General features: G+C 44.9%; 1 long non-coding RNA gene across 2 annotated transcripts; it reads left to right on the top strand.

Moving 5' to 3' along the window:
• The first annotated feature begins 1,410 nt into the window (after nucleotides 1-1,410).
• LOC116420764 lies at nucleotides 1,411-21,644 on the top strand. 2 transcript variants are annotated; one of them, XR_004231183.1, is made up of 6 exons: nucleotides 1,411-1,660; nucleotides 8,951-9,004; nucleotides 10,826-10,975; nucleotides 13,329-13,494; nucleotides 15,367-15,462; nucleotides 19,186-21,644. It is a non-coding gene; the product is annotated as an uncharacterized LOC116420764 (long non-coding RNA). The 2 variants fall into 2 exon arrangements; XR_004231182.1 differs by lacking the exon at nucleotides 1,411-1,660 and having other exon boundaries at nucleotides 2,337-9,004.
• The last annotated feature ends 661 nt before the right edge of the window (nucleotides 21,645-22,305 follow it).

Genomic DNA, 22,305 nt, shown 5'->3' on the forward strand with positions numbered 1-22,305 from the left:
ACATTGGTAACTGAATGTGTCTGTGAGTTCTTGTATGTTACTGTGCACATTGGTAACTGAATGCGAGTTTTTGTATGTTACTGTGCACATTGGTAACTGAATGTGTCTGTGAGTTTTTGTATGTTACTGTGCACATTGGTAACTGAATGTGTCTGTGAGTTCTTGTATGTTACTGTGCACATTGGTAACTGAATGTGTCTGTGAGTTTTTGTATGTTACTGTGCACATTGGTAACTGAATGTGTCTGTGAGTTCTTGTATGTTACTGTGCACATTGGTAACTGAATGTGTCTGTGAGTTTTTGTATGTTACTGTGCACATTGGTAACTGAATGTGTCTGTGAGTTCTTGTATGTTACTGTGCACATTGGTAACTGAATGTGTCTGTGAGTTCTTGTATGTTACTGTGCACATTGGTAACTGAATGTGTCTGTGAGTTTTTGTATGTTACTGTGCACATTGGTAACTGAATGTGTCTGTGAGTTCTTGTATGTTACTGTGCACATTGGTAACTGAATGTGTCTGTGAGTTCTTGTATGTTACTGTGCACATTGGTAACTGAATGTGTCTGTGAGTTCTTGTATGTTTCTGTGCACATTGGTAACTGAATGTGTCTGTGAGTTCTTGTATGTTACTGTGCACATTGGTAACTGAATGTGTCTGTGAGTTCTTGTATGTTTCTGTGCACATTGGTAACTGAATGTGTCTGTGAGTTCTTGTATGTTACTGTGCACAGTGGTAATTGAATGTGTGTCTTTGTATGTTTCTGTGCACATTGGTAACTGAATGCAAGTTTTTGTATGTTACTGTGCACAATGGTGACTGAATGTGTCTTTGTGAATAGACATTCTCAGATGTGTCTATGGGAGGAGTCTGCCATCCTGCAAAGACGAATGGACCTGGATGGAATCAGGCAGATCTGCGTTCCTATCCTGCTATTGACATTAATTTTGTGAACCATTGGCAAAAGCTTCACTGTTCTTATCTGTAAAATGGGGATAAACCTTGTGGGGCCTACCTTTTGGACTGATTATGAGGAACAAATGAGATAGTATACATAAAGTGCTTTAGAATCTTAAATCGCTATATAAACGTCAGCTGTTATGCATGTGCGTCTAAGTGAGTGTGTGTGTGTGTGTGTGTGTGTATGTGTGTGTGTGTATGTGTGTGTGTGCGCGCAGACAGACTGGGATGGAGGATCCCCGGAGGGAAGGGGAGGGGAAGAAGGGGAAGGAGGGGGAGCGGGGAGAGGAAGGGAGGAAAGGAGGGAGGAGGGGAGGGAGAGGGAACGTCACCGAGACAGACCCGGAGAGGGAGCTGAGCGGCCGAGGGGAGGCGGGAGGCGTGAGGCGTGATGGGGTGGGGGGAGGCAGGGAGGAGGGAGGGAGGGAGGAGGGAAGCAGGGAGGGGGAGGGCGCTCCGTGGCCCCACATAACCTTCGCTGAAGCCCCACGGCCCCGCAGAGCCGCCGCCAGGGCCGGCCTCTGGCGCCGCCGCTGCCGCCGCCGCAGCCTCGGAAATGCAATTGTCGGCCGAGGTGCTGTGAGTCGGGCCCCTGCGGGAGGTTTGGTGAAAGCAGCCGCTCCGGAGCCGGCGGCGCGGGGCCCGGGGCCCGGAGAGGCAGCGGTCGGGCGGCCTGGAAGGGCACGCAGCCGGGGAGAGGTGAGTGTCCGGAGCCGGCGGCCGGGCGGAGCGAGCCCCAAGCCCCAGCCTGCCCCGGAGCCGGCGGGGTCGGGCCGGGCCGGGCCGGGCCTCGGGACTGCGCTCCCCCCCCGCCCGTTCCCAGGGCGGGGCTGGCGAGCTGGAGTGGGGGGCCCGGGCGGGGGGCGGCTGCCGCTGCCGGGGCACAAAGGGCGAGGGCCTGAGGTGGGGGGGGGGCAGGAGATCCGAAGTCCGGGGGAGCTGGGGCTGGAGCAGGAGTAGGAAAGGAGAGCGGCCGATGGAGCAGGGAGCCCGGGGATGGGGAGCTGAGGCTGGAGCCGGTAGCACCCACACCCCAACACCCACACCTGCTTTCAGAGAGACCAGAAACTGGGGCCCCCGCAAGCTCTCTTAGACCTACTTGAGATTGTTGAGAGAAGAGGAAAAGGAGGGAGGGGGAGAAGGAGAAGGGGGATGGGGGGAACGGAGAGGGAAAGGGGAGACGGAAAGATGGAGAGGATATAGAGGGTTAAAGACCGGAGTGGAGGGGAGAGGAAAGGGGGGAGGGGAAATAGATGGAGGGAAGGCGGAGAGGGGCATAGAGAGGAAAAGAGGGGGAAGGAGAAGAAGAGAAGGAAGGAAAGAGTTCCTCGCTAATCCTAAGCATCTTGCCAGTTCAGTTTTCCCAACCTCTCTACCACTCCCGAACTGTATAAAGAGGTTTTTCGAAGGCTCTCGGGAAGAGGATGGAGTTAGCCTTAGGCCAGGTAGAATAGACACCCTTCCCCCACATACACCTAATCAAAGTCTGGGCCAAAGGGGGAGGGGGCTGGAAGAACAGGTATCTGGAGGGTGCTGAAAAGGGGAATGGAGGAGGGTTTTGCTCTTTCTTGCCTCTTGCAGGACTGCCCTTGGGGAGAAAGGGACGGGAGGAAGATGGCACAATCTTATAGGGTGGAGCCTTTGAGATGGCAGGGATCTATGAGCACCAGCAGAATATATGCTGTGGGTGCTCCGTGCGATGTGCCACGGTCACCCGGACTAGGGTTAAAGGAGAAGGTAGATAGAGCTGGATAGGGCTGAGGCAGAGGAGTAGTGGGAAGTAGGCAAAGAAGGGGCCCGGATTTCCTCAACTTCACCCCCATGCTCTATTTTGGGACATCCCCTCCCCCAATAGGCACATAGGAACTATTGGAAGTCAGATTTTGCTTTCTTTAAATTGAGTGGGGGGTGTTGAAAATGAGAGGAGTTTTGAAATCTCAGGGGAAAAAAATTGTTCCTTTCCCACACTCAGAGTGGGTTTGTTCTGAAATTTTCCTTTGATCATGATGAACTTGAATCAAAGTCACTCAAGCACATGAAACCTGGGAAGCTGGGGAGCGGGACATTTTGGTTCCCCTCTAAAGAAGCTGCTGGGCCCAAGGGGCTCTGCCTCTGGCCCCAAACAGAAGTGGTTTCTTGGGTAATCTGCCTCAAAGAAGATTGGGGAGAGGGGGCTCCCAGAAGCTTTGGAATTGGGTAGTCCTTTTGGCAGGTCTCTGGCTGTGCCCCAAGAACCCACACCTGCTGGGGGATCAGAGTGCCGGGGACCATGGTGGGTGACCCTTGTGGAGACAGGAGCTGGAGAAGTGGGGGCTGGTTGGGAAGGAAGGGAGGAAAGTTGGGTGGGGGAGGACTGGGGCAGGACTGGAGCTGGGGTGGCTGGAGTAGCTGGGCCCTCCTCTCTCTCTCCCCTGTCATTATGGCTCCTCTGCAGTGTATTTATAGTGCCCTGAGGTTTACTTAAAGGAACACGCCCTCCAAAATCTGCTATAAAAAGGAAAAATGGCCCCTTATTCCAAAGCTCACGTAGCACTTTTAAAGAGACAGGGGCCTTTTTATAATCTACCCTGGCCAGGGAAAAAAAAAAATTTTAAATGAGGAGTAGGGAAGCCAACTTATTCAGTCAGAAAGCTTCTATCACTTAGTTTTTCTGTCACAATTTTCTTAGCTTCCTCATTCTCCTAGCTCTGGAGACATGCTGATAAACAGATACACAAAGTAACACTGACATAGCTGGGTGAACACAGACAGACCTAGACATATAGACCCAGAGTCACACGGAGCTACACATAAGGATTCCATCAGTTCTGCACAACAACATAGTCATACAGACTTAACATTCATATCCACAAAGAAGCATTTATTAAGCATTTGTGCTGCCAGAAGTGCTGGGGATAACAAAGGCCAAATTAAAGAGACATCCTGCCTTCAAGAAGCTTCCATTGGATCCTGTGTATACAGAAAGAAAAGAGAAAGTAATTGAAGGAGAGAGAGCACTGCCCAGGGAGAGAAGTATTCTAGAGCTGCTGAGACTTAAGGGGCAGTTGGCAAAAGGGCATTAATTCTGGAATTTGAATGGGGAGATAACCTGGGTAATAACAGATTTGAAGAAGAGCTAGTAGGCTTGTCTGATTGGGAGGTAGAGTGCACTGAGGCTGAAAGGTAAACTGAGTCACACAGTGACATGTGACATGCATGTCATTTGTGGCCATCCTATAGACATGGAAACTCATACAGACACATTTAAATATAATCACACATAGAAAAACATACAGACACTGAGACCCTCATTTAGTGACATACACATAGATCTCCACAATGACATATAATGACACACAAAGACATATAATTGTAAATACTTAAATGTTGATACATAGTTGTAAATAAAGACATGGGCACCTACTCGTGGTTCCATATGTGGATTCGCTGACCACTGACCACAAAAATACTCCTTAAAATAATTAGGCTAAGAGCACTGGTGCCTCAGATACATCCCCTCACAGTTCCACAACTCCATGTCTCATCCCCCCACGCCTCAAGTAATCACTGAGGATTCAGAAGAGGTTTCCCCCCCCCCACCCCCCACCCTAATTGAACTTCCAGGAGGAACTACCCAAAAGAAAACCTCAAGGAAGAAGCTGGGGGTGAGGGAGGGAGTATAGGGAAAGAGAACTGAAGGAGTACCAGGTGGGCTTTCTTCCATCACCCCTCCAAACCCAGGGCCTTCCCCCTCGGGGAGTCCCAGTAATTCCAGCCAGCCTCTGTTTCCCTCCTGTTCTGTGTCATGGAAAAATCCCCCCATCTCCCCAAGACGCTCTCCTCACTCCCATCCTAGGACATTTCTAAGAAAGATGAACAGAGTCTGGTCTATCCTTTGGAATTGAGTATGAGATCTTGCCTTCACTTCCATATCCACTCTAGCCCCCCTTGTGAAATTCAGAGGGATGAAAGGCAGATAGTGGGAGTGGGGCTGGGGCCTGGCAGGGGCTGCTGGTAACCTGAGAGCCTGACCAGGAGCAGGTGGCAAGGAAATGAGAAGCCGCCAGCTCTGTCTAGACAGCCACGGACCATTAACAGCTCTTCCCCACCAGACCTCCCCCCTCCTCAGCACACACATGGGGGCAACCCTGGAACTGGCCCTCCCCTGTCACTCCCCCCACAATGGGCTCTTTGTCTTCCTCCAGACTCTCTTACACACACTTAGGCTCAGACATATACAGGTACACACACACACACAGAGTATACAGACCTACAGACAGAGGCACAAACATAATTCTTCACAGACACACACAAAATACTTTTGCTCCGTCTCACAGCAAGATGCCAGACACCATCTATTGCCTGAATCTCTCAGTATGCCTCTGACCTCTGCCCTTTTCTCCCAGGCCCTTCCCCCACCTTGCTCTTCAACTTGGTGGCTGAGCGGCCATCAGCTCCGTTCCATCTGTGGCCTCAAGCACAGCCATGTTTCTTACTCTCACCTCTGACCCCCGATCCCAAGCCCTCACCAGCTGCCCCCTGAAGCCTCTGTGCTCCTGTGGCCCCCTTCTATTCACACCAGGACCTAAAATTGGTCTTTGACCCCGAGTGGACTCCCTGGCCCTCAGAACGCTGAAATGAGCTCACAAAGGGCCCTCCCCCTTCCTGCCCCACGCCTGAGATTGGGGGCCTCTTTTACCAACCTCAGGGGAGACAGATTTCACAACAGGCTGGAGGGGGGGATATTCCCAAGTAATTTCTGTTCCCCACCCCGGCCAATGCTCTCCTCCTTCTTCCCCTGTTATTGCCCCAATCTGAAGCCAAAGGGGTGTGTGTATATACAGATATGTATGTGTGTGTGTATTGAGTGGGGGTGAGAGGGGATATACATATTCTGCTTGGGGGCAAGAGAGGACAGACCCCTGGGAAGCTGGGGCAGGTAGGGAGGGAGTGATGGGGAGGAAGCAGAATTACTGGGAAAGAGACTCAGTTCTGGGCTTCAAAGCTGAACAGACTGGACAGCCCTACACAGACACAGAGACACAGTCAGATGCAAGTGGAGAGCCAGACAGCTGTAGGGGACAGATGGACCTCTAACTTTTTTGCCATGTGGCACAGAAGCAGAAGCACAGAAAGGTAGGCTTCCCACCCCCACTCCCACCCCCAATCCCTCCTACGTTGTCAGTGGCATCCAGCCACCCACTCCAGCCTGCCCACACAGTGGCCCTCTCTGAGAATCCAAGACCACAGTCTGGCCATGGGCCTGTCAGAAAGGAGGCAGACAAACAGCTCCAGCCCCTTCCCCCCCAGACTGGATCATTATCCATGGGCAGGGAATTCCCTGTCTCTTGCCTTTCCAAGAACCCCTTGAAGGTCCCTGACCAGGGAACCTCATCCTTCAAACCTTTCAGAGTTGAAAAGAAGGGAAGAGAGAAGCCTGAAAAGGCCTCCGTCTCCCAGCTCCCCAGTTCCCCTGTGTCTTCTGTTCCTCCTTCCTCTTGGGCCCCCGCCCTCTCAGGCTTCCCCAGTCTTCCTCATTCTCTCAGCCCCATCCCCCAGAGGGTCAAGGCAGGCCAGAGTTGCCTGGAAGGACCAGGGTAAAGGGAGCCTGCCCCTTGCTCAGGGCCTGCTTTGCTATCCCAGCCCTTATCTTTGCTCCTGGGAAGGTTCCCCTCTCTTCTTCCTTTGTATCTCCATCCCTTTCCCCACCTTGTTTATCTCTTTGCTATATCATTATGGGGCTCCCCCAGCTGTTCCCCTTGGCTCACAGTGTCTGGGGGCTGGCCTCCTCCACCAAGTCCCAGATAAAGAATCTCTCCTTCCTTTCTGCCTCCGAGATCCTGCCTGTGCCAGTACTGGGACCACTCCTCCCTTCCCCCAGCTCTCTCTAGAAAAAGTCTAATACTCCAGAGGCCATTTTCCATGAATAAAGAGAGATCCCTGGATCCTGGAAGACCTTCGTTTTATAGATGACCAGTTCTCTAATCAGAATTCTTTTCATTACCTTCCGTTGGGGCCCTAAGGGAAAGGAAGTCAGCCTTGGGATCCTAAATTGGTAGGCTCTGTTAAAACCAGACAACAAAGGAGAAAAGGGAATGGGAAGGATTAGGGGCCAGAGCCATGAAAAGAACTGGAGAGTTCTAGGTTCCACCCGGAGTATGAGACAGAATGGAGACTCAAGCCATAAAAAGGGGCCCAAACGGTGCCAGGCTGGACACTTGAGTCCTTTTAGCTTTGAAGAGGGAGTGGGTACCTGTGCCATCTAGTGTTCTAAACTAGAGCCTGCTCTTGGTATTAAGTCTGAAAGGCTTGAGGAATAATGGTCCGTGACCCTCTAAGGGTCTAATGGACGGACCCTCTAAGGAAAGAAGGAGGTGGTTTGGGAAAAGAAATCCGACAGCAGGTCTCAAATCTGCCTGTTGGGAAGCCAAGGCTCAGTCTTTCCCTGAGTTCACCCTCTGGAGGAAAGCTCTGGGAAAATGGCTTCCAACTGGGACTGAATTTGTAGATGACAGAGCCAGTCTCTTTGGACCAACATTTGATTTCCCTTCAGAAATACATAACCTATATCACTAGGTTGTTATGAAGTTCAAATGAGGACACTGTTGAGATAGAAAGGGAAGACCTGTTAAAAACCAGTGTCTTTTCCCCTGTACTCTTAGTTCTCGTCCCAGACTTGTTCTGAGGTTCTTTAAAATACGAAGTGACTAATCCATCTCCCTCTCAGCGCCTGAGGGTGGAATGGTCCGTAAGGACCTCGTTAGAGGGCTGCTCCCTTGGGAGTATTCTTGGAGCTGTTTGGAAAATGTGGACGTCCCACTGCGCCTCCCCACCCATGCCCGGGAGGCCCTCTGTGGGCAGCTCAGAGTGGAGCAATGGATCTCACACCTTCATGGCTTCCCCTTCTGTCCACCAGCTCTGCCCTTGCTCCTGCTCACTGTGTGGGGTCCCTGGAACACCCAGACACCACACATATCATAACCCAAGGGCCCCCCCAACTCTGGATCATGTTTCCTACCACTTCTGTGAATTGCTCTAAGCTCTTTGTTCCCCAATATGTAAAAAGAAAGAATTAGACCTAAAGACTTTATTCACATAGTAAGTGCTTACTGGGTTTGAAGCTGGGCCCTCCCACATATAACTCCTATCCATAGAGTGACACAGAGACAAGGGCAAATTAACACCTTGCTCAGATGATCCCCAGCATCCATTACCCCACACTCCTGGAGAGACACAGGTATGAATGCAATTGAAGCTACACAGAACTCCCTACCCCCCTACACATGAACACAGAACACAACAGCTGGGCAGGCAGGAAATGTAATTCCAGAGTTAGTGGGCAGAAAGGGATTGAGGGGTTGGCAGTGATCTGAAGAAACACAGACAACCCAGAGAAGGATCCCATCTGGGCAAGGGGCGGGAGAGATTAGGAAGGGAAATGCTGCTGGAACAAGGCCTAATTCCTTATTCTCTGAGATCACTCATCCTAAGGGAATGGAGAAGGGAAGGTAAATGGAAGGACCCTTGATTCTCACCCCTAGTCCAGCACTTGAACCATTGGAAGAATTTTCCCATCCATGATCTTATTCAATCCTCACAAAAGTTCTGCGATGCTAAACAGGGCAATTCCTTGAGCTAAACTTTTCTCAATTAAAAAAAAAAAAAAGTCCTCATCTGGATGAGCGTGTGTTTTCAGATTTAGTACTGAAAAGTTGATTAGAAAGCCCAGCTTGTTGCCTGTGAGAAGATGGTTTGGAAAGTTGTCCATCCTTTCAAGGCCCTAAGGAGCTAGACTAAAAGTTGCCTTTGTGGAGAAAACCTCCACACTGGGAGTTCTATTCACAACAAAATGACTGGCCTGGGACACGTGTGGGGTGTGTGTGTGTGTGTGTGTGTGTGTATGTTGTGGTTGTTTGAAGGAACTGTCTGTACACCAGAAAATACATTTGAAATGGATTATCATTGTTACCCTAAGGATTCATCTTACCTATCATTGTTCTCATTTTACAGACTCATTTTACAAACTCTTACCTAAAGAAGAGAAGCATTGATCGAAGGAATACTGTAAGTCAAAGCTTTTTAAACTGTAGTTCCAAACTCCCTATGAGGTCATATAATTGAATTTGGGATTGTGAAATTATGATTTTTTATGAGTAAATGTTTGATTTGCATCCCTATTTTATATACTTATATACCCAGGGTCATGTAGAAAATTTTTGGATGAAAAGTGATAGTGAGTAGAAAAAGTTTAAGTGCTGTTGTTAAGTCATACCAGGGTGGACATTGCTATTTGTGTTTTGTTTCTCACCCCTAGGCCAGGCCAATGTTCGTAACTGACTTTTAGCAGAACCTTGAGTATTTATTTTCATTGCTTTAAGGTCTATTAAAATGGAAGCTCCTTGAGAGCAGAGGCCCTTTTACTTTGTGGATCTCAGGCCTTAGCACTTAGCAGTTACATAATAAATGTTTGCTAAGTCTACCTTATCTTTTGAATCTTATCTCTATATGAGGTAGGTATCACCCGTATGTTATTACCTTTGTTTTGCCAATCTGAAAACCAAGGCTAGCAGTTATGGGACTTTCCCCTTGTTACTTAGTCAGATTTAAACTCAAGGTCTCCCCTGCTTTCAAGTTCAGTTTCCTTCCCATTACACAACCCTGTCTCCTGAAGGGTGGAGCAGGTTCCCATTAGTCAGACTTAAGGGGAACCTCCTAAAGGCTGAGAATCCATAGAGAATGACTTTTAATCCAAGGATACCGGAGCCCCCCAATACTCCAATCTGAAACTCTTCTCAACACACTGAATCAGCAAGTATATATTGCATCTCCCATGTGCCCCCAATTCAAAGCCCTGTGGGGGAAGCTAAGAGAAATTAAGTTGGGATTTCTGACTTGGCCCTCAGTCTGATTAGGGAGACAAGTACATAAAAGGGGGACCAGTAGGACTATATGTACATGACAGTGTGTTGTGTGTCCACTCCGAGAGTTCAGAGAAGGAGCAGCTTAATTCTGTAGGAAGAGCAAGGATTTTACTATCAAAGAACCAGATTGCAAATTGCTTAAGCTCCTTGAGCCTCACTTTTGTTATCTGCAAAAGTAGGGGACCCTCGTGACTCTGAATCTAGGATTGTGTGAACCAGGGGTGGTCAGTCTCCTTCACGAAGGATGGGACAAAATTGTTTAGGGCTTTTGAAATAATTTTTTTTTATCACTAAACTCTTAGAATTGAAAGGGATATTAAAGATATTTTTGTCCAACTCCATTTTACAAATGAAAAAATGGCCTCCTGAGAGGTAAAGTGATTGACAGAAGCAGGCCCTTGTCCAAAATTAACTGAGACAAGGTGGCTCCTTAGGTTGGGCCCTGGAATTTGTCTGCAGCAAGGGATGGCTTGTCTCAGAGCCTGTGGCTGCAGATTACTAACCCTCCACCTGGCCTAGTGGGAAGTAGTCATTCTCCTTTCCCTTCCAGTGTCCGGGTTGCTGGGAATTGTAGTCCAGTCGCTAAACAAAGGCTTCCAAAGATCAGATCATCCCAGGTTTCAGCTGCCCCCTGATGGCAAGGGATGATATATAGCTAACCTCGCCAGAATCGAGACTTCAATTCAATTTTGCCGATATTTACTGACCTCCTGAGTGCCCGGCCGTTGGCTAGATGCTGAAGGGAATTCGAAAATCCATGTAACATGATCCCCCCCTTCCAAGAGCTCTGGACTCTGGGCGGTTCAGTCTTTAAGGCAGTATGTGAATGTGCTAAAATGTGAGGGGTAGAATCAGTAAGTGCTGTCAAAGCCAAAGAAATGGGGAGGTTGGTGAGGGCTGAGCTGGGAAAGCTTCTTGGAAGAGAGGTGTGATGTGTCTTCTATTCTTTCTTGCTCTCCTTCAGGAATTCTAGAAGCACAGGATTGCAGAGCTGGGAAGGATCTAGAGATATCGATTTCATCCTCTCCCTGAGCAGGAATTTGGGGCAAATGGTTATCAGCCTGTGCTTGAAGACCATATTAGTGAACTACTAGTGAAGGCACTGCTGGCTGAGGTAGACTATTCCACTTTTAGACAATTCTCCTTGTTGTGGGTTTTTCTGTAAAAACAAACAAACAAACAAAAAACAAACATCAAGTTGAAATTTGCCTTTCTGCAACTTCCCACTTAGTTCCATCTTCTTGGGACAAATATAACAAATCTGATCCCTTTTTCACGCAACAGATCTTCAGATATTGAAGAGAGCTGTAATGTGTCCCCTAAGCATCCTCAGTTGGCTCTCATGTGGCGTGGTTCCCTTATTTCAGTCTCTCTTTCTTGACCATCTTCCTTTTGGATATCCTCATTTGATATTCATTTATGTGGCCCCATATAGAGTTTGGACCCACAGTTTTAAGAAACTTTGACTTACAGTGATCAAATGCTTCACTTCTTTAGGTAAGAGTTTGTAAAATGAGAACAATGATAGCTAAGATGAATCTTTAGAGTAATAATGATAATTCACTTCAAATGTATTTTCTGATGTACCGACATTTCCTTGAAACAACCACTATAAGGTTGAAACACACCTGGAGTCAGTACATCTGATCAAAGCTGAGTATGAGGCAACTCAGTGGGCATGGTGGACAGGGTGCTGGACCTGCAGACTCATCTTCCTGGGTTCAGATCTAGTCCTAGACAAAATATGAAGCTGTATGATCCCAGGAAGGTCCCTTAACCCTATTTGCCTCAGTTTCCTTATCTGTAAAATGAGCTGGAAATGGCAAACTATACTGTAGTTTTGTCAAGAAAACCCTAAATGGGATCACAGTGAGTTGAATTTGACCCAAACAACTCAACAATGAAAATGGCCAATTACAAAAGGACTTCCTTCTCCACCATTTTGAACATGGCACTTATGTTAATTAAGCCCAGAATTTTATTCCTCACTCATAAGATAGATAATAGATTGAGCTAGAAGGGACCTTATTAGAGGCTAAGAAATACAACCCCTCTCCCCCTCCTCTCATTTTATAGATGAGAAAACTGAGTTGTAGAGAACAGATAATGACAGAGAAATGATTTGATTATACTTCCTTTGACTCCAAAGCTAGCCCTTTGTTAGTACCAGATTTCTTTGGCTTCCCTGGATTCATAACTGAAGGATTTGTATTAAATTCTAAATTTTGTAGCTCTTTCCCTTATGAAGCTCAGTGTCTTCATTTTCAAAATGAAAAAAGTAAACTAAATCAGAGATTCTTAATCTGACCTCTGAAGTTAAAAAAAAAAAAAAAAAAAAAAAGGTAACTATTTTAGTATCATTGGTTTCCTTTGTAATTCCTTGTGTTTTATTTTATTCATTTAAGTTCCTAGATTTCATCAGGCTGACTACCAAAAGGGTTGAGTCCTTGGACCAAATGATCTCTGGGATCCCTCACAACTCTAAAATAGATTATAGATATTTATGTGTACATATGTGCATTTATATCAATAAGTCCTCTATTATGTCCATTATCACAATTTTCATCCATTTTTTAATACTACAAGACTATATCTTTACATTTTAATCCATAAGGATATCCTAACAAACTAGAAAATGTTGCTGAAATCTAACTATACTATTTCTATGGCTCTCCTGATCTCATCATTTAGATTGTACAAATGGCTCTATGATTTCATTAAATGGAGTGTCCATTCCCTCCAAAGCTGAGAATCACAGGCCAGTGCTTGCCTGCACTTTAGGGCTTCCACCCAACCTGCCACTGCCCTTCCCAGTTGCTAATGTCAGAAGGATACCAGTTCCACCCTTGAGCTGGCCACCCCATCTTTGGTACTAGCCCCATCTTTATTTTGTCCTTTCTTCCCCATTGTTCTTTCAACAATGAAGTTCTTTTACTACTCCTCTTCAAAATTCTCAATTTGTTATATATTGCAGGTCACTCAGACCCACAGAATACATTGTCCATTGTCCTTTGTGATAATCATTTTCATTTTTTCAGAAGCTTGCATTCAATATCTCACAGCCACATAACACCACCAGTAAAATATTGGGTTCATTAAAGAAACTCTGCAATTTCCTGAAAGTCATCTAGATCTCTCTCCCTCAGTTATTTAATCATAGGCTCAACCTTAGTGTTTATTTGTGGTTTCTGTACTATATGAGTGTGTATACACATATGTATGTGAATATATATGTATATACTATATATACACACACATGATGAATTATAATTACCTAGTGATGATATATTTATAAATATATGAATATGTAGATATATATACATGGTAATGAGATGTATATACACACATAATTATGAGATATGTATGAATATAATTTCCTACACATAGTGATGAAAAGCTCCATGCAAACTGTACATTATAATTTGAGCAACAGATAATCTTTAATCATTTGATTTCCTGTGTATCAGATGATTAAGCCAAACTTCTGAGATCTCTCTACCAGGAGGCTTTGCAACATTCAGAGACTTCAGTGCAATCAGTGTGCCATCCACCGAAAGGAGAGTCTCTCAGTCTACAGGGAATCTTCAACTTGGATTCTGGGCTTTAGTTTGAATTCAGTGACTGACATCTTTGGTGAGCTACATTTTCCTGTTTTATTCCTCATGTGATTTTATGATGAAGTCATTTAGTCATTAAACAAGACTATCTCTGTTGTTATATCTTTCAGAGAATCTTGATTGAATTTGATTTGTGGATGGAATGCCCCTTAAGGGGCTAATAGGTCCCTGAAGGTGACATTTTACTCTACTAAATCAATGTTTTTACGCTCCATAAATAATTAATTACAGTGGACACTTTTATTATCTATATTTTTCAGTCAGTTGTCTAATCAGACTACTTTTCCCATCCATCTTTGTTCTCTTTAGCGTTATTTCTCCTTCCTATAGAAACAAATCTGGTACTGTGATGTTAGAATCCAGATGTGGTGACTCCATTGGTCTTGATGGCGTTTCTTACAAAATGTCATTATAGAAACCTTTGCGGATCTTTTCCATTTTCCTTCTGTTTTATCACCCTTTCTATTTTAATCCTTAAAGACTCGTGATGATTCTCATTAAGCTTTCTTTAACTAGTGCTCCTCTCCACTGTTTTTCCCTGCTTTATGGGATGATAATGCTCATAACCAACTATCAGGATTTTGCAAACAAGTTTTTATTATAAATTGGTGTTGTCTTTGTTGGCCATCTCTCTGTCGCTGTGTCTGTCTCTGTCCATCTCTTTGTCTCTGTCTCTCTTTCTGTCTCTCTCTTTGCCTCTGTCCTTCTCCCTATCTTTCTCTTTTTTCTATCTGTCTATCTCTGTCTCTATCTCTCTGTCCCTCCCCCCTCTGTCTCTGTCTCCATCTCTTTGTCAGTCTGTCTGTCTCTGTCTCTTGTCTATCTCTATGTCTCTGTCTCTCTTTCCCTGTGTGTCTCTGCCTTTCTGTCTCTCTCTCTCTCTTTCTGTCCTTGGCAAGTAAGGCAAGCATTTGCTCATTTAGGCACTTTTAAGAATGTTCTGACCTCATTATAGCAATTGATTTACAAGCAGCTAAACTTCTGTATAAAATCATTGTTTTGGTATCTGATGACAAATTTATTGGTCATTAATCATTTTTCATTACTACTAGTTTTAAAAAATGGGTCAGGATTTTCAGAGCTTACAATTACATGCCATATCTTTTTCTCATTTTTTTCTTATAGCTTTCTACTAATTATGATCATTGCTTTAAAAAGTTGATGATAGTCTGACTTTTCTGAGAGCTGATTTAAGAGTGACTTTACATCAATACCAAGGTTCTTTATTATCTGTTAAAATGTAATTAATTTTATTTTAAAAAATCACTGAATAACTAGATGGTTCAATGGATAGAACATTGACCCTGGAGGCAAGGGAACCTGAATTCAAATTAGTGTCAGATACTGTTTAGCCTTATGACCCTGGGCAAGTCACTTAACCCAAATTACCTCAAAAATAAATAAAATACAACTATGTTGCTTGGTGCTCTCCCTATACAGTGCCCGTCTCCTCTTTTTATTGTAAAAGTATTTATAAATAGAAGTGTGAGACTTCTGTAGAGTCTACATGTGTCTTGGATTTTTCTCATGTCTTACTCTTGAACCATGTCTTCTAATATAATTCTCTCCATTCTCACCTATTCCTGTCATTGCATTAAAACCACCAAGTATGAATGTGCTGATTTTAATTTGGAGAGTTTTGGTAAGATCTGCCTACTTTTTCATTCTCTGCAACCAAAATTTACTGATAAGCTACAATTATCTTTATACAAAAGTCTTTTTTTGCAAGTCTGGACTTGCAAGCAAGGACTGAAATAAAAGATGACCAGATATCCTGGGAAATGATTGATTTGGTTGCCTTTGGACATACGATAAAACCAACTCCTATAACTTCCTTTGTGACCTCTCAGAGGGACACCTATGAGCAATCCTTCCTTTTTATTTCTAGCAAGAATCAAGATCGCTATGATTTAGTTCTCCCTGCAGTCTGTCCACTCTCTGGTCACTGGACAAGAATCTTACAGTGAGAAGACCAGCAGCCAAGGTAAAGTAGTTGGTTGGTCTAAAGGGACCCCCCTCTCTTCAGCCACTCTGCCCCTTTGCTTCAGAAGTAGAACTGAGGGAGAGTTTGTATTTTGTTCTTCAGTTTGCACCGGCACTGATAGGATGACTCTCCAGAGGTGATTGGCATCCCAGGGTTTGGGGAGGGGTACCTTCTTGGAACCCTGGAGCTCATAGTCCCCATTATTGTGTGTCCCTATTACTATTCAGCCAGAGACAACATTAGCTCTTCAATTATCATTTATTTATTCTCCCTCTCACCCCTCACCCTCTGGGGGGAAAAAAAGAAAACCAAAACCCTTGTAACAAACATAGGTAAAACAAATTCCCACATTGCTTGTACAAAAATATGCATTTCATTCTGCCTCTTCGTCTATCAATTCTGTCATGAGGTGGACAATGTTATTAATCATTAGCCCTCTATAATCATTATTCATCACATTGATCAGAGTTCATCAGTATTTCAAAATTGTTATAGTATATAGCATATATAATTATATAGTTCAGTTGTTTTATATATAATTGATTTGCTATCATATATATATATAGTTATATATAAGATGTTATAGTATAAATTGTTTTTTTTTCCTTGATTCTGCTCACTTCATTCTGCATCAGCCTATACAAGTCTCCCCAGGTTTCCTTGAAACTATCTCTTAATTAATTTTTTTTACAACCCAAGTGTATTCTATTATATTTCTATACCAGAATTTGTTCAGCCATTCTCTAATCAATAGATACTTCCTTAATTTTTAATCACAAATAGAGCAGCTTTAAATAATTTTGTATTTATCATATCTTTTCATCTTCCTTTGATCTCTTTTGGACATATAGGTTTAGGAATGGTATTGAGAGGTCAAAGGGTGTTCATAGTTTGGTAACTTTGGGGGCATAGTTATAAACTGCCTTCCAGGATAGCTGGACCAGTTCCCATACAACAGTACATCAAAGCATCTGTTTGCCTGCAGATATTCCAACACGGACACACCTGACTCTTAACAAAGGCTAAGATGGCAATAGTAAGGACAGGAGCTAGGAAACATTCTTGTTCTAAATCTGGGGTGCATCTCTCCTGCTAACACATAGTATCGATCTCCAGGAGAAATGGGCAAACCCTTCGAGTACAGGGATAGTGAGTGATGTCTGTACTGAATGCGTGTCCAAGGCGCTCCCTCTCTCCTTTGAGTTTATATGGCTCTTCCTCCTAAAAGCTGTGTCTGATTTCAAGTGGCTGCCTTCAAAATGGAGGAGGAGCCCATGTGTTCTCCCTCAACTATCTGTACCCCAGACTTTGTTGAGCTAGATGGGGTCTTCTGGTCCCATAGCTCTGCTGCTAGAGGGGGACAAGGGCATCCTCCAGGTTACCTCCATGCAGAAATGTCACAGTAGGACTTTGTAAGGGACCCCCTTGGCTTGGTTCCTGGCTTGATCTGCTTTAAGTGAATCTGTGATACTCATAGTGATCAAGTGCTCACAAACCATCTTTTAATAAAATGGTTTTCAATTTTTTTTCAAGAATCAAAGTCAAGCTTACAGACTGATGGCTTGAAAAATCTACCCTCTTTTTTTTTTTTTTTTTTTTGGAAAACAAGACTGCCTTTGACTATTTCCAGGTCTGGGGCATCTCTCCCACTTTCTATGATTTTTTAAAAGATCACTGAAAGTGGCTCAACAATTGCCATTTTCTGCCAACAAAAATTGCCAGTTCTCTGAGCACCTTATGACATCCAGTGGTAGTGACTTGAATACACTGAGAGCAGCTGGGGACTCTTTCTCTCATCTCTTCATTTATCCTAGGTTTCAGTTAGTTGCTTCACAAAATCTCACACTGGTGCCTCACTTTATGTGAGGAGAATAGTGGATTTTCAAAGACTATGCCAGCAAATTACAAACTCTGTTTATGCCATATTGATATTATGACATGAAACAATATATTAATAATATAACATAAAACTTAATGATATATTATGATATAAAATATATCAATAATATATAATACTAATAAGTTATTATTTATCTAATATTTTAAGGTTTGCCAAATGCCTTACATACATTATCGCCTTTGGTTCTCACCTTTGTGAACTACGTGCTTTTATTTTTACAGAGAAGAAAAGAGGTTCAAAGGGTAAATGACTTACCCATAGTCAGTGAGTGTTTGAAGCAAGGTCCAAAGTCAGGTCTCCTTGACTCCCAAGTCCGGCATTCTATTTACTATACAGATTTTTATTATACATGTCTACCTTCCAGTAGAGTCCCATTAATATACTGTTTCTTTGGGGGTCCACCAAACTAAGGATAGATGGAAAGGCTCATTGCCAGGAGACTGGCTACTTGGTTAAATGTCTGGCAGTGCATGAAACAAAGAGAAAGACAAAATGGTCAAGGTCCCTTGGGGGCATCATCTACTTTGTAGTTATGATATCAGAATAGCAGCAAAAGGGGCAAGAAGTGTTAAGAATCACTGACTTTAGGCAGTCTATAAACATTATTCTCACTTGTAAATGCTACTGAAGCCTCATGCTTATCAGGAATACTTTTACTTTTTCTGTTGTTTTTTAAATAATAAATTTTATTAATTTTTTTTGTTTTTTACATCTCAGTTGATCCTGGACATTATTGTACCTATCCCCCCCCCATAAGCTTTTCTTTATAATAGAACATAGTTGAGCAGAACAAAATACCCTCATAATAATGTATGCAATTCTGTTCTTATCTGTCACCCCAGTACTGTCCGGAGGACTTTATTCAAGAAAAAAGGGAGAGCTTCTGGACATTATTGTTTAGTCATTTCAGTCATGACACTATTTGGAGTTCTCTTGGCAAAAATACTAGAGTGGTTTGCCATTTCCTTCTCCAACTCATTTGACAGATGAGAAAAGTGGCAGATAGGCTTAAGTGACTTATCCATAACCATACAGCTAGTAGTGTCTGAAATTGGATTTGAACTCAGGAAGATGAGGCTTCCTAATTCTTAACCCAGTGCTCCACCTACTATGCCTCCTACCTGCCCTCATTCTTCATTAGCAGCTCTTGATTCCATCTTCTGCATCTGTCTTTTTAAAATTTGAATTATGAGTCTTTATATGGCCACATTAGTTCTTTTCCTCACCAGAATCCTTTGTGTTGTACAAGAACTGCATTACTCCTTCCCCTTTCCCCCAGGTTCCCTTCTTAGAAAATTTTTTTTCAATTAAAAATCTCTTTTTTTCCTCTTTCCTCATCCCCATTGCAAAAACGGAGGAAAAAACACTCCCACTTCCCCTTTAGAGCTTGAGGTCATGGGATCCGTTCTATCAAAGTTTCTCAGACTCTGCTGCTCTACTACTAAGTGCCGGCATTCAATGAATATCTGTTGAATCAGTCAGCAAGCATTAATTAATTTAGCAAGCATAATAATAATAAAAATAAATAATTCTCCCTCCATTCCCCCCTGTAAGGCACTAAGCCAGGTGCTGGTAAGATAAAGACAAAAACCCCCCGAAAGAGCAGCAGCCCACAAGGAGCTTATATGTGTACAGACAATCAGAAATCTGCTGGCACTGATTGTCAAATTTTCCATGTGAGCATTTATATCTCAGAAATGGGCAAATGCTAAAAAACCAGGGCTCAGATTTAGCATTTTGTTGATCATCTAGACTTGAGAAAGTGATGAAGAAAATGTTAATGCAAAATTTTAAAATGTGTCATATCTGCTTTCCCCCCACAGGAGATCTGCTGTTAAACATTTCCCGACATAGTCCTGCGTGTCCATATATTTATCAAATGTACATGTGATGCAAGTAAGGGGGAGCCCTATTGGCTGGGAGCACCAGGAGGAGGTAGTGTCCTAGAAGGAAACTGGAGATGCTGAGCAGCTGTGCATTCCGGGGGCCGTCTAGTGCCAGGCACGGGGAAGGGCCCGGCCCGTGTGGGGAGCAGCAAGGCCAGAATGCAGGCATGAATGCACTGAAGATGAGAAAAGATGAAGGGGGGGAGGGAGGGCCGGGCCAGGCAGAAGGGACAGCAGAAACAAAGGGGGGCACGGGCAGGGGACCATCACTTCATCACCACCTGTCCTGTCCCAGATGCTGCTTTCGGCCCAGAGGAGTGAGAGGGAAAGGGAGCAGAGTAGGGAGAACTTTAATCTCCAGCCTTGTCTTCCCACCTTCAAGGAGCCCGACTTCCAGAGATGCCAGAGGCTTGGGGGAACATTCAACGCTGTCGGTGAGTTTGAGCAGCTGAAGGCAAACCATCGACCGTTGAGTGGACCCTGCAGCCTTAACCTGCCACCTGACGCCTGCCAGGGAGCCCAGGCCTGTGGCCCGAGCGCTAGAATCACTGCCGAAGTACAGGGCTCTCCTCTTACACCATTGGCCGGGTACTGTCTGGTCCCTTGTCTCAACTTTGGCCTTTAAGCCCTCAAAAGTCATCTGTCTATGGCAGTCTACACCACCCAGGCTAAGTCTCCAGTCCTGGGCCCCCTTCCCAACCTAGGTCATACTGCCCACCTAAACCAAAGGTCACAATCAACATTCATTGCTGTCGGTGGGTTGTAAACTGTGAGGAAAAACTCACCGATGGATGAATGTCACTGTGGCTGGGCCAGACCTGGACCTGGAGAGAAGGGTTGGACATCGCAGGAGGAAGAAGGGGCAGCAACAAACCTCGGCAGATCCACTGGGTCAAGGAGCCCACAAGGCAAAATGGCTTCCTGGGCTGGGAGGGAGTCGGGCGGACTCCTAGCCTTGGGCCCACTATTAACTTACAATGTTGTGACTTTGGGCAAACAACCTCCCCAGCTTCCTCAATTGTTAAGTGTGGAGAGAAATCCTTCCTTGTTCTGCTTCTCTGGTTGGTTGTCATTATTTTGTGAGAAAATGGCTATGTGAAGGCTTTGAATGGTGTGAGGAAGGGAATGTACACACACAATGCCGCTCCAGCAATGGGAGAAAGCCTGGGGTTACAACCAGAACCTGAATTCAGACTATAACTGTTGCTTTCTAGTCTCTCAGTTAACAAACATTTATTAAAGTACAGGGCTAACTGTGGATACGAAGGAAGGCAAAACCATGGTCCTAGTCCTCTAGGAACTTGAATTGTAATGGGAGGGATACCATGCCGACAGTTACATTATTATTATTATTATTTTTTATTATTTTTATTTTTATATCTATGTAATGGAACTGATGGGGAATTTCATGGGGCTGGGGCTAGGGATGGAGAGTGAGCCAAAAAGCCACTTGGGAAGGTGGTGTTTGTGACATGTAGAAGGAAGAAAGGTTAGAGATGAGGAGGAGAATTCCAGACTTGGGAAACTAAGGCCCTGGGGAAGTAGGTGAAATTGTGGGGAGAACCATGTAGCGTCGACACCAGGAAAAGTAGGTAGGAGCTAGGTAGTGAATGTTCTCCATCTGGATTCTCTTCTGTATAACGAGGGTCCTTTATCGTCTGTAGACCTCCAGGGTATAATCATTAATAAAAATAAATAATGCAATCTTGTGGGGATCCCACCCTTCCTGACTTAATTCCTGACTGTGCTTATTGAGTCTTTTTTACACCTCTTTTTGCCTCCAGCTGCTTGCTAATTTATTTGACACCCTTAAGTGGGGATAATTCTCATCACCAAACAAAAGGAATTCTGACTGCTTTGTTGGTCCTTAAGTACTCGGATGGGAAAATTGGAAGCTGAAGTCCCTGAAGCTGAGATTAGAACCCTGCTTTCCTGCCTCTCTAGTTCAGGGGTGGGCAAGGAGAGGAGGAATGCCCTGGGAAAGGCTGGAATCTTAAGCAAGCTCCCCAGAGACCCTTGGGAAACGCACTCGGGCAGAGGCCTTGCTCCCTGGCAGTGGGCATAGGGGGGAAGGCTCAGTAGGCATCGATCCCACGTAGGACCTGGCTGAGGGAAGAGATTTTCCAGGCTGCGGGGCCTCCTTTCTTGCTCTGAAGCCTGTGCCCCGGAAAGGAGGAAGGGGAGAGGGGAGATCCACTTCCTTCTCCTTCTCTGATCTGTGGCCATGGTATCCCAACAGCCCCTCTGGCAGTGGGGTAGGGGGGAAGGGAGTCCTGCAGACCATCTGATGCCCCCCTGCAAAGCTAAGGAGATTCAATTCCAGGAAGGAAATGGGAGCTTTGCAGGGGCCAAGCTCGGGTCAGATACAGTGTAGCCGGGCCAGAGGCTGACCACCGGTTAGGGGCCGAGGGTGGGGGGAAGGCATGAGGGGATGAGCCCGAGTGGGAGGCTTGTTTCATTTCTCAATAGGTCCCACAAACTGAGTTCTCTGGGCTCCTCTGCAAACCCTGCAAGCCCTAGCCAGGGAGGGGGACAGGAAGTGGGATGAGATGGATGGAATAGTGTGGCCAGCAGCAACCACCAGCCTGGGAAAGAAGGGGGGCCGGTATCCCCAGAAGATAAACCTTTGGAGGCAAATCAAGATTAAGCCAAAAGAGACCTTCTCTCCCTCCCAAAGAAGCAATTCTAGGATGGGAAAAGGGTAGGGGGATCACTAGCTAATTTAAATTTTAAAGGTGGCCTGAGGGACAGGATACTAGACCTGAAGTCAGGGAGACCTGCATTCAAATCCACCCTGACACTAGCTGTATGACCTTAAGCAAGTCAGGTTAAAACCTGTTTGCCTCAATTTCCTCATCTGCAAAATGGGGATAATAGCACCTACCTCCCAGAGTTGTTGGTAGGATGAACTGAGATGATCTATGTAAAACGCTTAACACGATAGAGTCAGCATTATGCAAATGTTAGCTATTATTACAGACAGTGGAGGGAAGGGCAGGTAATGGAGAACAATTATAAATGAACCGTGGGTCTTGTGGAAAAGAGTCCAGAGCTAAG

Source organism: Sarcophilus harrisii, chromosome 1 (genome assembly GCF_902635505.1).
Source record: "Sarcophilus harrisii chromosome 1, mSarHar1.11, whole genome shotgun sequence".
In the NCBI taxonomy this organism is placed as follows: domain Eukaryota; kingdom Metazoa; phylum Chordata; class Mammalia; order Dasyuromorphia; family Dasyuridae; genus Sarcophilus; species Sarcophilus harrisii.